This window comes from Phocoena sinus, chromosome 10 (genome assembly GCF_008692025.1).
Source record: "Phocoena sinus isolate mPhoSin1 chromosome 10, mPhoSin1.pri, whole genome shotgun sequence".
In the NCBI taxonomy this organism is placed as follows: domain Eukaryota; kingdom Metazoa; phylum Chordata; class Mammalia; order Artiodactyla; family Phocoenidae; genus Phocoena; species Phocoena sinus.
Window position 1 is genome coordinate 90,300,756 of NC_045772.1, and position 14,291 is coordinate 90,315,046.

At 37.6% G+C, this 14,291-nt stretch overlaps 1 protein-coding gene across 1 annotated transcript in view; it reads left to right on the forward strand.

The window, feature by feature from the left end:
- The window catches only part of SLC15A5 (solute carrier family 15 member 5), a 90,777-nt gene that overhangs the window by 62,263 nt on the left and 14,223 nt on the right, over window positions 1-14,291 (forward strand). The gene's annotated exons all lie outside the window — the stretch shown is intronic.

Genomic DNA, 14,291 nt, shown 5'->3' on the forward strand with positions numbered 1-14,291 from the left:
CTCTACAAATAAATTTTACTTGCCTACGTTCACACTATGGAAAACATAAATTCTATGAATGAGAAACTCCTTTTAACACTAGGGTATCCATTCAAAAAATATTTATGGAGGATCCACTCTGTTCCAATTACCATACTGGGCGCTAGAAACACCATGGCAAGCAAAATAAACTTCCAAACCATCACAAAATTTCCAGGGGTGTAGGGAAGCAATAAAATTGAGTGATGAATTAAATGATAGATATAGTAGAGTTCTAGGGAACAAATCTACAATCCTTGATTGTTAAGATCAAACCCTGTTCTTTTCTTAGTTGACTGAGAAAGTTAAGCCAAAGTTTATATTGAATACTTACCATGTGCCAGGCCCTGTGCTACATGGAATTATGCGAGATGTGGTTCCAGTTTTCAAAGGGCTCAAATCCAAACTGTCACAGTTAAGTGTGAACTACAGGAGTTGTTGACATCTCTGATGATTAGATTCTTTAAATGCAAACAAAGAACAAAGCACTGGTATTAGGATTTTATAAGATAACTTGGAAAATTCTAACCTACATCTCTACCTCAACATCTTAGTTGTTGAACATGTTTATTTTCTTCAACATTACTCAATGAAGATGTTTCTGAAAATTTGCTAAAAGAAGGTCTATAATCAAATTACATTTGACATATTCTAGAAAGACTGCAAAGTCAAACATTACTATCAGTTTACCTTTTATATAAGTCTAAATTTTTCATATACATGCTTAAGCAACTGACCCAGAGTCTGGCCAAACTTCAAGTTAAGTTCTCCACAAGGCAGTTCTCACTTTAGTCATCAGCCACAAGTTTGGAGGTCCCCAGGGCTGCCATCACTTCTGATAAGCTGGCTATAAATATGGAGATTCCCCACAGACTCCCCCTCAGAACTGACGATTTGCTAGAAAGCACAATACTTAGGATTACAGCTTTATTATAGCAAAAGAATACAAATGGGAATGTGATAAAGGGAGAGAGGCATAAAACAAGGTCTGGGAGGGTCCCAAAAGTGAAGCTTCTTTCACCCTGAGAGATGTGGTACCCAACTGGCACATCAGTGTGTGACAATACGCAGAGTATTATCACCCAGGGAAGCTTACCTGAGCTTTGGTGTGCAGACTTTTTCTTGAGGCTTTATTATGTAGGCAGATTGACTGAAACATTGGCCATGTAGTTTAACTCAATCTCCAGCCTCTTTTCTCTCTTAAGAGATCGGGCTGATATCTTGTGGCTCAAAACCCCAACCCTCTAATCATCTGGTTGGTCTTCCTGGCTGGCCAGCTCCCATTCTGAGTCATGCCATTAACATAACCCATCAGGTGGGGCTTAAGAGGCCAATCATGAATAACAAACATACTTCAATCACTTCGGCAATTCAATGGTTTTAGAGTTTATCTCCCAGGAACCAGGAAGAAAGACCAGGCAATTTCTCTATCATGCACAACTATTCCTGCAAATACATTTCACTGAAAACCTACATTTTTATTGAGAATCTGCATAGTGTGGTAGGACCTGTTATATACATTACTGGGTTTATTACAGCAATCTTATAAAGTTGATATTACTATCCTCATTTTTGAAACTTAATAATTAAGACAGAAAGAAGAAAATGAAGTGCTTCAGTCACCACCACTAGTATCTGACAGAGCTCTGACCCTCCCAGCATTCTGAAACCAATGCCAGTGTTTTTCTTCAATATTTATTTACTTATTTAAGTTGACTTTGGCTATGCCAGGTCTCAGTTGTGGCACATGGGATCTTTGTTGCGGCATGTAGGATCTTTATTTGCAGCCAATGTTGATTTTAATACATCAAACAGCTACTAAGGGTCACACAATGTAAGGGCTTTTTACTTCTGCAATACAATCTCCTTGGATGGAGGTCTGCATATAGGATATTATTGATCATATTCTAGACATAGTAAAAGATACATTTTTAAAAGTTTATATAATTTTGGCAGAGTTTGGTGCCCATGAAAGGAGGTTTACTAAGAACACATGGTAAGGACATCTTAGCAACATGGGATGTGCAGGGGAGATTCTCTAAACTTATGTTCAAAAGAACACCATTTAAATTACTGATGATTGATTTGATTTACTTCTGAAAACTTTTTTTTCTGTTCATAGTAATACCGTGTTACATCAAATCACATCCCAATAAATTAGAATCTTACAGCTGGATGTCACCTTAGAGGTAATCTAGTCTAACATTGTACCAAAAACTAGAAGATGTACCATCATCTTCCAGTGCCCAGAAAAATTCTCTACTTTGAGAAGTAACCTAAGTCTACCCATCTGTTGATAACTGTATTCCACAGGATAAGCTTAGTTTTCTATCCACATATCAACTCTTCAAACATTTGATAAATATTTGGAGAAGTAATGTGGTACAATGTTTAAAAGAGTAGGTCCTGTAGTCAAACGATACGAATTCCAATCCAGGTAGTCTAGCTGTGTGTCCTCAGTTTTCATGCCAGAAACAGCAACAGTAAATAATTCATCATGTTGCTGAGAGGATTAAGTAATTAATATGCACAATAAGTGCTCAATAAAGACAGCTGTTACGATCCCCTTCTATTTTATAGACAAACCACTCCAGTTTTTTTCATCTTACATGATTCCCTGATTTTTCACTATCAAAACCCCTCCATCCATTAAACAAACAACTTGTCAGTATCTTTCTTAAAATATGGTTTCCAGAATCAATAGCAATACTCAGAATGGGTACATCAAGATAGATATGTTACTTTTATCAACCTTCTCTCTCTCTCTCTTAATGCCAACAGCGACTGTGGTGACTTTTTCAGTAATTGCATCACACCTATGGTAAATTAAAACCTGAGGCTTTTTTTTATTTTTGGCAGCTTTTCTCAATTCAGTTCCAGTCATCTTATCACAATTTCTTTTCCTAATTAAATGGGGGACTTTATCTCTATCCTTAATAAATGTCAACCCATCATTCTAAATAATAGACATTTAAAAACCTTGATTCTGTCATCCAGTGAATTACTAATCTTTACTTCTTTACCAGCTTTGTGTCATCTGCAAATTTAGTAAGCAAGTTCCTTGACTTCTTCCAGGTAATTGATAAAATTGTTGAACTGGACAGGACCAAAACCAAAGCCTTGTGGAAAATTCCTAGAGATCTCACTGCAAGTTAATGACAATCAACTAATCCTCCCCCTTTTGGATATCATCATCTCCCACTTCACCTAATTACTATCATTCAGCCCACACACTTCTCCATCATTCCCAGAATGACATCACAGGAGACTTTTGTCACGTTTTTCTAGGAATAGGATGTATCTGAGTTTGTGACAGTCCCTTTAACCATCAGATTAGCATTCGTCAGGAAAGGAAATGAAGTTCATTTAGATGATTTGGTTTTAGTGACCGTAAACTGGCGTATGGTGACTAATTAGGGCCCCTAAGAGAGGGTGATCCTTTGACTTTTTGCATGACTTTGGGTGGGTCATCATCACTCTGTTTCCTCTTACGTAAACAAAGAGAATGCTGCACTTCAGTTTTCTCAGAGATGATGGGAGGATAAAATTAAGTAATGTATTTGAAATTTTAATGCCAGAGATTATTTTAAATATAAAATAAAGCCATAGTGGCACATTTGGTTAGAAATAAGATGGGTCTATTTAATCAAACAACCAGACCAATTTCTTTGACAGAACCGACCGTAGTGAAAAGAACATTATAGCTGTATGCTTAAGCATCTCACAAGCCTCCACATTCCATTCAGCATATAGGATATTTTAAACCTTTAAGGATTTATGTCAGCAGAGCATGTGTGTATGTGAGTGCGTGTGTGAGTGTTAGTGTATGATTGGAAAAGATGATCAGCTATCACAGTCTCCAAGCAGCATTAGTCATTTTTAGCACCATGATGGAGAATGGTGTGAATGCGGTAAATTCAAAAGATTTCTCAAAACTTGACTGTGCAGACAGATAACTGTTAGAATGACATTTTCAGTACAAGTGAGAAAACTGATCCTTCTGGGATCTCTAACTCTGAGTGCTTTAAAGAAGATACAAGACTAAACCCATCCTCCTACACTAATCATTTCAGGAATAGTTTATCTAAAAGTAGCAATGCTAATAAAAGGGAGTGAAGTCAGTCAAACTGCTTATTTCGACTCTATGCCATTAGCAACCAGATCAATTTTCTCACACACATGAGTGCGAGCTTACCTTTTGACAAAAATAACGAAATAGAATTCAGTGAAAAGTGACATCTTAGTTATGGATGTGTAGGTGATTGAAAGATCCGAAGCAAAATGTCTCAGAGAAACTGGATAATTGGGCAGAATCAAGGGGTCAAGGTATACATCTTCTTGTCCCCGTTAGTCCTTCCTCTTCAGAGTCCAGAAAAGAAGCAGAGAATTTAGCTATTTAATTCCCACCAAGAGCATTTTAAATTAGAACAGTGATCTTTTAAAATTCTCATTTAAATATCTATGATTACTGAGACCACTGACAGCCCTCTCAGCATGAATCAAGGAGTCGGTCTTGAAACAGGAGTTTGCAGTTGCAGTAAACTTGAAAGAAGAAAGTACTTACGCATCTGGAAGGCTATTCAACTGGATTTCACAGGTCCGTACCTACTCTCTTAGAGATGTGTTTCTTCCAATTCACATCAACGCCTCAGGTCTAACTACAAATGGCTTTCGAGATGACAGATTTTTAGACCCGGAAGGGAAAAGAAGTGGGCCGCTACCCCATGATTCACCTTTAGCCAGGCCATATTCTACTAGACCGCCCACTGGTTTTGTGCCGCTCTTCCCGTGGCTAACATGGCATTGCCCCCAATGCTCCACGGGCAAACCTGCTATCGATCCTCCATCAGAATCAGGTGCAGAGACCTCCTTGTCCAATGGGGCACTTAAATATCCCAGAAACAACTTATTCTACACCCTCAACCTTTGGCTCCAGAGAGACCCTTAGAGCTGCCTGGAGGTCTTAGGGTTCATAACAGTATCAGGACAAAGCCCCAAATACTTTTTACATGTGGACAGGAGCATCCATTGCTGTTGGCTCATGAGAGGTAGAAACGGAGGAACTTGGAGTCAGACCAACCTGAGTTCAAACTCAACTCAGCCCTTGATAAACTGTGAGGTCTTGAGCACTAGGGGTTCAGAACAGCCCTCCCCAAGATGTGCCAGTTTGGCATATTATTCATTTGAGCTAAAGTTTGGATTATTTTGAGCTAAAGTCAGCGGAGGCTTTACTGCCCCTCCCTTAACTTCCTAGAAAAATTTAAACTGAGAATGTTTCCCAGAAAAAGAGTTTTCACCAGAGGTAAATTTTACCTAAGTGGGCCCCATCTATATGGCAGGGCAAACATCTAATTACGAAACATCTGCTCTTTTTCTTATTATCCTGTGAATTCCCCTCTTTCTTTGGAAGCTCCAGGCCCCTATCCCATTTCTTACATCAGGTTGGCATATATAGCTCATGTTATCTTTCTGTCTTTGTTTTAAAGTTTTTTTTTTTTTTTTTTTTTAGATGTTGGGGGTAGGAGTTTATTAATTAATTTATTTATTTTTGCTGTGTTGGGTCTTCGTTTCTGTGCGAGGGCTTTCTCTAGTTGTGGCAAGCGGGGGCCACTCTTCATCGCGGTGTGCGGGCCTCTCACTATCGCAGCCTCTCTTGTTGCGGAGCACAGGCTCCAGATGTGCAGGCTCAGTAGTTGTGGCTCACGGGCCTAGTTGCCCCGCAGCATATGGGATCCTCCCAGACCAGGGCTTGAACCCGTGTCCCCTGCATTAGCAGGCAGATTCTCAACCGCTGCGCCACCAAGGAAGCCCCTATCTTTCTGTCTTTGAACCTCTCATGTGTGTGGGGCTCCCCGTAAGTACAAAATTAAATTTGATTTTCTCCTGTCAATCTGTTTCATGTCAATTTCATTCTTAGACCAGCCAGAAGAACCTAGAAGGACAGAAGGAAGTTTTTTTCACCCCTGCCTGACTGCACATGACTTAACCTGAGTCTCAATTTCTCCTTCTCTAAAATGGTATCACTAACAATTTCCAAGGTATCTATGAGGACCAGAGGAAATAGATATAAAGCACCAGATCAGTAAAGGTGCACAAAAATAATGATTCGTATTGTTATTGTAATTCGAGTGGGGTCTCAACATTTTCCAAGTGAGCTAGGATTACCTGATGTTCAGGTTTGGCATTTTTATAATTCTTCAGAAAAGAATATGTCCCATAAATGCTGAGCTCAGGTGTCCTATCAGCTTCAATTCCGGGACCAGATTGGGATTAGATGAAATAAAGCCACGTTCTGAGATCCTTCTTGGCCTCATGGACCCACGCCATTAGTGTTGCTCCCTTTGCATGGCAAACTTACACGTCTAGATAGAGTTAGATTCACATCCATGTTCATACTAAGAGTGCCTGCAAACGGTGTTGAAGTTGACACTAGAACATGCTCCATGTTCATACTAAGAGTGCCTGCAAACGGTGTTGAAGTTGACACTAGAAAGATGAGTGGTATTTGGCTTGTTGAGCATAATAGTGAAGAATTTCTGGTAGAAAGAACATATAACAAAGCCTGGAAGTAAGGAGTCACCTGGTGCATCAGAGGAACTCAGAGATCAGTAACCTGAAAATATTCAGGGAGTATCCCATGAAGTCAGGTTGAGAAAGTAGAATTAAAATCATGGAGGACCTTTGGCTTACAGGGATTTTTTTTTAACCTGTATGCAATAAGAAATTATAAAGGCATCAAGCAAGTGACATGAGCTATTTGTGTTTTAAGATCACTGTGGATGCAATGTAATTTGAAAAGGAAAGAAGAATGGCTTGGGAGAAGCAGGAAGGGTTCAAATGAAGTAACTCAGGCGAGTCTGGTGGTGATGAACTAGTGAGGAAGTAGGCAGATGGAGAGAAATGGATAGATGTAACCTTGATTTCAGAGGTAGGATCAGTAGTGCTTAGTGATGGTTTTGACAGAGTCAGGAGGCGGTAGGATGCAGAAGAGAGGAGTGGTATCAAGGAAGCATCCCAGATTCTGCCAAAAGCAACTGGGTGGGCAGAGATTCTATTTACTAAATGGAGAACACTAGAAGACAAAGAGATTGAAAAACTTTTCGGCCATTCATTCTTTAACACACTAAGTTTGACCTACCTGTGAGACATCAGAATGGAAATAGCTGGATCTCAGAAAGAGGATCTGGGTTAGATATATGAATATGAGAATCTTTGGCACAAAAATAGCGTTTGAATCCATGGAGGTGAATAAAATTATGTAGTGTGAATATTAAGAACGAGGAGAAGAAGGACCCCGGGAACTAGACCTGAAAAGCCTCAATAGTAGAGGTTAAATGGAGGAGAAATGGCCAGCCGGAGAAGGAAAAGGCCAGCCAGAGGGTGGAGGGAAACATATACATACATACATGTGTACTGAAGAGAGAGGACTGATTCAAACAGGAGATGATACATTGTGTTAAATGCTACTGTGAGATCAAGTAGAGTGAGGAATGGAAAGCATCCATAGATTCAGCAACATGAACATCACTGGTAACTTTAGCAAGAGTCATTTCAGCAGTGAGGAGGGAAAGAAAACCAGATTGGAGTAGGGTCAAAAATATCTAGTAAGTGAGGAAATAAGGGCATCACATCTAAACAACGCTTTTGAAGAACTTTCTCTGAAGATTTAAGAAATAAAGTGGTGGTTTGGAGGAAGCTGTGGGTAGATTCACCAGATGTAGCACTTAAAAATGTAAGACACCCAATTATGTTTGAATTTCAGGTAAACTAAAAATTTTTCTAGAATAAGTATGTCCCATGCAATATTATGGATGTACTTTGCATAAATTATACTTTACAAAATTATGTGGGCGATATTTAGGACATGCTTATTCTAAAAAGTAATTCATGGTTGTTCTGAAACTCAAATTTAACTGTGAGCCCTGTGTTTTACCTGGGAAACTGAGATGTGGGTTCGAGATACATTTTTTTTCATTTTGAGAGATACTTGATCACATTTAACTGATGAAATTACCTGGCACAAATGGAGCAGTTAAAAATGCAAGAGACAAAGGGAGGTTGACTTCTTATCAGAGGGTGGATACTTCTTTCCTGCACTGAAATAGAAGAAAGGAGAGCGTGGGTGCAGGTGCAGATGTGTAGTTCTGGTGTTAGAAATATTCTGGAGCCTTCCTTTCAAGGTTCCCAACTTCCTTTAAAAAGTAGGCAGCAAACCATTCGTGAAAGCAAAGGTGGCTTAGGATGAGAATAAAGAGTAGGAAAGACAGGGGGATAGGAATTTGTTATTTCGAGAGCTAGAAAAGATGACTTAGAAGAGAAATGTTAAGAAGGGTGGCAGTGTTGAGGACCCAGTTGACACTGGTGATCATGAAGGGTGATTTCAAACCACCTAAAGCATGATTTTGCCCAGTGCTATTCAGGTGCTCAAGGCAGGCATGAAACTGTCTGGTAGATTTTAAAATGGTCTAAAGACCATAAGTCAGAAGAAGAAAGGCACAAACTCTATTCTTTTTTTTTTTTTTTTTTTTTTTTTTGTGGTACGCGGGCCTCTCACTGTTGTGGCCTCTCCCGTTGCGGAGCAACAGGCTCCAGACGCGCAGGCTCAGCGACCATGGCTCGCTGGCCCAGCCGCTCCGCGGCACGTGGGATCCTCCCGGACCGGGGCGCGAACCCGCGTCCCCTGCATCGGCAGGCGGACTCTCAACCACTGCGCCACCAGGGAAGCCCCTACAAACTCTATTCTTGATTTTAAGTAATTCAGGGTAAACCTTATATTTCCCTATAAATATGCAAAAAATGAGAAAAGCTTTCTTCTCAAATTTTGATATTAATAAATCTACACCATTAGCTAGTTGCAGGTGCAAATGAAAGGATAGACTGTACAAGCAAGCAGGTTTGGGGCAAAAATCAGTTTCTGCTATATCGACGATGTTATTTAAATTCAATATTTCACTCTTTGAAATAGCTCCACTTAGAGCTTGATTTATTAATTCAGTCCACAAAAACACATTAGGTTCCTACTATGTGCAAGAACTGGCTAGATACTGAATTAATAATACCACAGCTGATGTTTAATTAACAAGAAGAACCTTACAGAAATATCTGACACTCAAATTAATATCAGATCTATTCATTTGACTAATGCCATTACAATTACAGTTCAGAGCTGATGGCATTATCGGGCTATTATCACAAAGCATCGCCTCTCTTCTAAAACTCATTTCCATGATGATTCATTGAAATCATCATGAGAACACACTATCTTGATGGGTTTTTACCTCCCAACGCTCTTCAAGAGAATGAAATCACCCTTATAAGAAAGCCTGTTATCCCAAATATCAGCCAGGCCCGTTCTCCTGCAGTTCAGGTGAACAATGCAGAGAGATTTCTCAACAATTTTGAAAGACACTGTGTCCCTTCCTGGAAACAGCAAGTTGATTTCATTTTTATCCACAATTCCCAAGAAGTAGAAATGCAAATTTTAGTCTCGATGCAGACATTGTTATGAGAACAAAGTATTGAGCATGTGCCGATCCGGGGCCCAATCTCCAATCACCCATTCATTCAACAAATATTCATTCTGTCTCCTTTACATGACTTCAGGCGAACAGTTCAGCCTCTCTGTGCCTCTGTTTCCTTGTCTGTAATTTGAGGGTAATAATAATTTGAGTAGTTATTAGATAAATATGAAAAAGTGGTAGAAAAGACAAAGTTAGAATATAGTTGTTAGGTATTTTTTCCTTCAGGTATCATGAAAATTAATGTGTTTTAAAAATTAACTCAGGTAGTAGAGCTATGAATCTCAAACGAAGCATTTAAATCAGGTTAGTGAAAGGAGGAAGGAGAGAAATTAACATTTATTAAGTGTCAGTTATATGCAGACCTTGCTGTATGCATTTCACAAAGATATTATTTCATTAAATCTTCACAACAATTCTTTGGGGGTAGATATTTGTAGCCCCACCATGAATAAGAAGAAAGTGAGCTCAGAAAACTATACAAGCTGCCCAAATCATACGGCCAAGGTGGATCCCTGATTCCAAAGCTCTTTTCACTGCACAGGGTTTATTTCCCTGGACACAGAAGCACGTCCACGCTGGAAAATGATGGTTACATCTTTTCAGTTGCATGCTTCTTGGCTCCCAAGCAAAAAGCACATAGTGAAGTGATAGATGTGCCTAAAGTAAAGTAAGGTGTGAAACCCATTTCAGTTTTGTCTCAACAATTTTGGATGTTTGCTAGATGACCCCCATTGTAAAATAACTTTTAAAAAAGTCTAACAAAGTTTGAGATAAATAATTGCTCCCTGTGTCCAACTATCATTTGAAAAATTTCAAAAGGCACATTTTAAGATTTTCAAAGTTTCAATAAAAACAAAAATAAACAAATGGGACCTAATCAAACTTAGCTTTTGCACAGCAAAGGAAACCATAAACAAAACGAAAAGACAACCTGCAGAATGGGAGAAAATATTTGCAAATGATGTGACTGACAAGGGCTTAATTTACAAAATATACAAAGCTCATACAACTCAAGAACGAAAAAACAAACAACCCAATTGAAAAATGGGCAGAAGACCTAAACAGACATTTCTCCAAAGAAGACATACAGATGGCCAATAGGCACATGAAAAGTTGATCAACACCACTAATTATCAGAGAAATGCAAATCAGAACTACAATGAGGTATCACCTCACACAGGTCAGAACGGCCATCATTAAAAAGTCTACAAATAATAAATACTGGAGGGGGTGTAGAGAAAAGGGAACCCTCCTACACTGTTGGTGGGAATGTAAGTTGGTGCAGCCACTTTGGAAAATGATGGTCAGAATGGCCATCATTAAAAAGTCTACAAATAATAAATACTGCAGGGGGTGTAGAGAAAAGGGAACCCTCCTACACTGTTGGTGGGAATGTAAGTTGGTGCAGCCACTTTGGAAAACAGTGTGGAGGTTCCTCAGAAAACTAAAAATAGAATTACCGTATGATCCAGCAATCCCACTCCTCGGCATATATCCAGACAAAACTATAATTCAAAAAGATACATGCACGTCTATGTTCATAGCAGCACTACTCACAATAGCCAAGACATGGAAACAACCTAAATGTCCATCGACAGATGAATGGATAAAGAAGATGTGATACATATACACAATGGAATACTACTCAGCCATAAAAAAGAATGAAATAATGCCATTTGCAGCAACATGGATGCAACTAGAGATTATCATACTAAGTGAAGTAAGTCAGAAGGAGAAAGACAAATACCATATAACTTACATGTGGAAGCTAAAATATGACACACATGAACCTATCTATGAAACAGAAACAGAATCATGGACATTGAGAACAGACATATGGTTGCCAAAGGGGAGGGTGGTGGGGGAGGGATGGAGTGGGAGGCTGGGGTGAGCAGATGTAGGCTTTTATATAGAGAATGGATAAACAACAAGGTCCTACTGTAGAGCACAGGGAACTATGTTCAATATCCTATGATAGGGGCTTCCCTGGTGGCGCAGTGGTTGGGAGTCCGCCTGCCGATGCAGGGGACACGGGTTCGTATCCCGATCCGGGAAGATCCCACATGCCGCGGAGCGGCTGGGCCCGTGAGCCATGGCCACTGAGCCTGCGCGTCCGGAGCCTGTGCTCCGCAACGGGAGAGGCCACAACAGTGAGAGGCCCATATACCGCAAAAAAAAATAAAAAAAAAAAAAAAAAAAAATATCCTATGATAAACCATAATGGAAAAGAATATTAAAAGAATGTATACATATGTATAACTGAATCACTTTTCTGTACAGCAGTCATTAACACAACATTGTAAATCAATTATACTTCAATAAAAAAATTTAAAAATAAAAAAATAAAGATTTTTCACAGTTCCATTACCTTCAGAATAAAACAGTAGTTAGTAAAAAGGGGCAATAATGCCTCTTCCTCCAAAAAGAGATAGCCAAAGTCTGCCTTGAATCAAAAACAATATGCTTTAGCACTTAAAATAATGCCATGTATACTTGAGGTATTGGGTAAATCTAGGATTTCAATAGAGAATACAGTGAAATGTCACTGAAGGGTTCAGAATCAACCAGTTTTTGTCACTTGGGGTATTATAATTTCCAAAATAAAATCTTAGGACAGGTTTGTAAATAGCACGTAACTTGTTACAATATTGAGGCTGTTATCCTGTACTTTGCTGAAGAAGAGTTAGTTGTGATTGAAAACCAGCCAATTCTGATCTTTTATAATAAACCAGAAATGATTTTTAGAAATCAAATTTTTTCAAAAGTATGTTTGATTAAGTGGTTTTAAAATAGTAATTTTCTGCCATAAAGGTAATATATGATGAAATAAATCCAAAGTATAAAAGAAGGGAGAAAAAAAGACTTTGAAAAGATAATAGCAATTATTATTTGGGTAAATTTTCTTCCAAATTTTTTTTATTTGTGTGTGTAGGTATTAAATTTATATGGGTATATATTTTAAGCAAAATTAGTGTCCGAATTAATCCTGCTGAAAGCTCAATAAATAAATTTGTATCAAGTACCCACCTTTTGTTCTTTCCTTAAAAATATTGAGAGCATATTTCCATGTCTCTCCAAAAGAATAAAAGCTCACTTTTAACAATTACTTGATATATTTCATTGCATGGATGAATATATATCTTAATTTAACTTGCCTTTCCCTTCTTGAGGAATGTTTACGTTGTTTCCCATTTTCTAATGCTACAAATAGTACTAAGGTGAGCATGTTTTATACAATATTAAAGTACATCAACTTATTGTCTCTGTGGAATAGAATTCTGGATATGTGATTGCTTTCAATGAAGTTAAATATTTTAAAGACTCTTGAGAAGTAAAGCCAAATTGTTTTCTAAAAGGCTACATCAATTATGCTGCCAGTGTGGTAGGATAATACTTGTCTCAATGTATTAATTTCAGCCCTGAGAATATTACTATTTTAATCTTTGTTAATCTGATTAGCAAAAATTATATTCCATTGTTAGTTTGATTTGTGTTTTTAAGAACAGGAAATTGAAATTTTTAATGTTATGAACATTGCTATCTTTTTTTTCATTCATAAAATGACATATCGTATTCTTTGTCCATTCTTCTTTTGGTCTATTTGTGTTTTTTCTTATTGCTTTCTATGTCCTTGAAACTTTAGAGATATTATCATCATTTATTGCTAATATTTTCCCAGTTTTAACTAAACATTTAATTTTATAGATGAGTTTTTTTACATGTGTTTTGCTAATATATGTAATCAATTCTATCAACCTTTATCACTGTGATTAATTTCATTGCATCTATCTGTAGTTATGGAATTTTAGTAGATTAATAGTTTGAATAGAATTTTCTCATTCATGTGGACTTAATTTTCATGTTAAGATAACACTTATTTGATTCAAATTAAAAAGTTGCACAACATAGTTTGATATATGTTGAGAAAGGTTAGCTAAACCAAAAATATTCCACAACCATAGGATAAATGAAATGAATCTGACTAGTCAATGATGTGTACTTTATTTTTATTTATTTATTTTTTTAAGATATTTTTTGATGTGGACCATTTTTAAAGTCTGTATTGAATTTCTGTTACAATATTGCTTGTGTTTTATGTTTTGGTTTTTTGGCCACGAGGCATGTGGGATCTTAGCTCCCCAACCAGGGATCAAAGCCGCACCCCCTACATTGGAAGGCGAAGTCTTAACCACTGGACCGCCAGGGAAGTCCCGTGATGTGTACTTTAATATAGCCTTAGTGCTCAGGTGATCTTAGGACTGTTTCAGGGCTATCTTTGCATCTTGTTCCTTTCAGATGCCTCTTGATTTTAGATTAGTATCACCCTCTTTTTAATTACTACAGTTTTATGATATATAATACATATCCGGTATTACTAATCATACTTCTTATGGTCATTCTTCATTTGTAAAAGTATAATGAATATAAGAATCATATTCCCTATGGTTTATACCTCCATATGAATTTCAAAATCATTCTTTTAGCTTTCCCCAAATCCTGTTTTTATTTAATAAAATAAGTAGAAGTTGTTAGCTTTTAGGAAAAAAAATAAAAGCTTTTACAATAGTGTTCCGTCTAAGTGTATAACATTTTTAATTTATTCGATGTTTAAAAATTTAGTTCAGTAAGATTCTTTTCTTCATATATATCCTTAACATTTCTTGTTAGAGTTATTGTAGGCATTTAATGCTCTTTTTCTTTTTGCTATTATGAACTGAATCATTTTCCCTCATTACAACTCAATGAGATAAT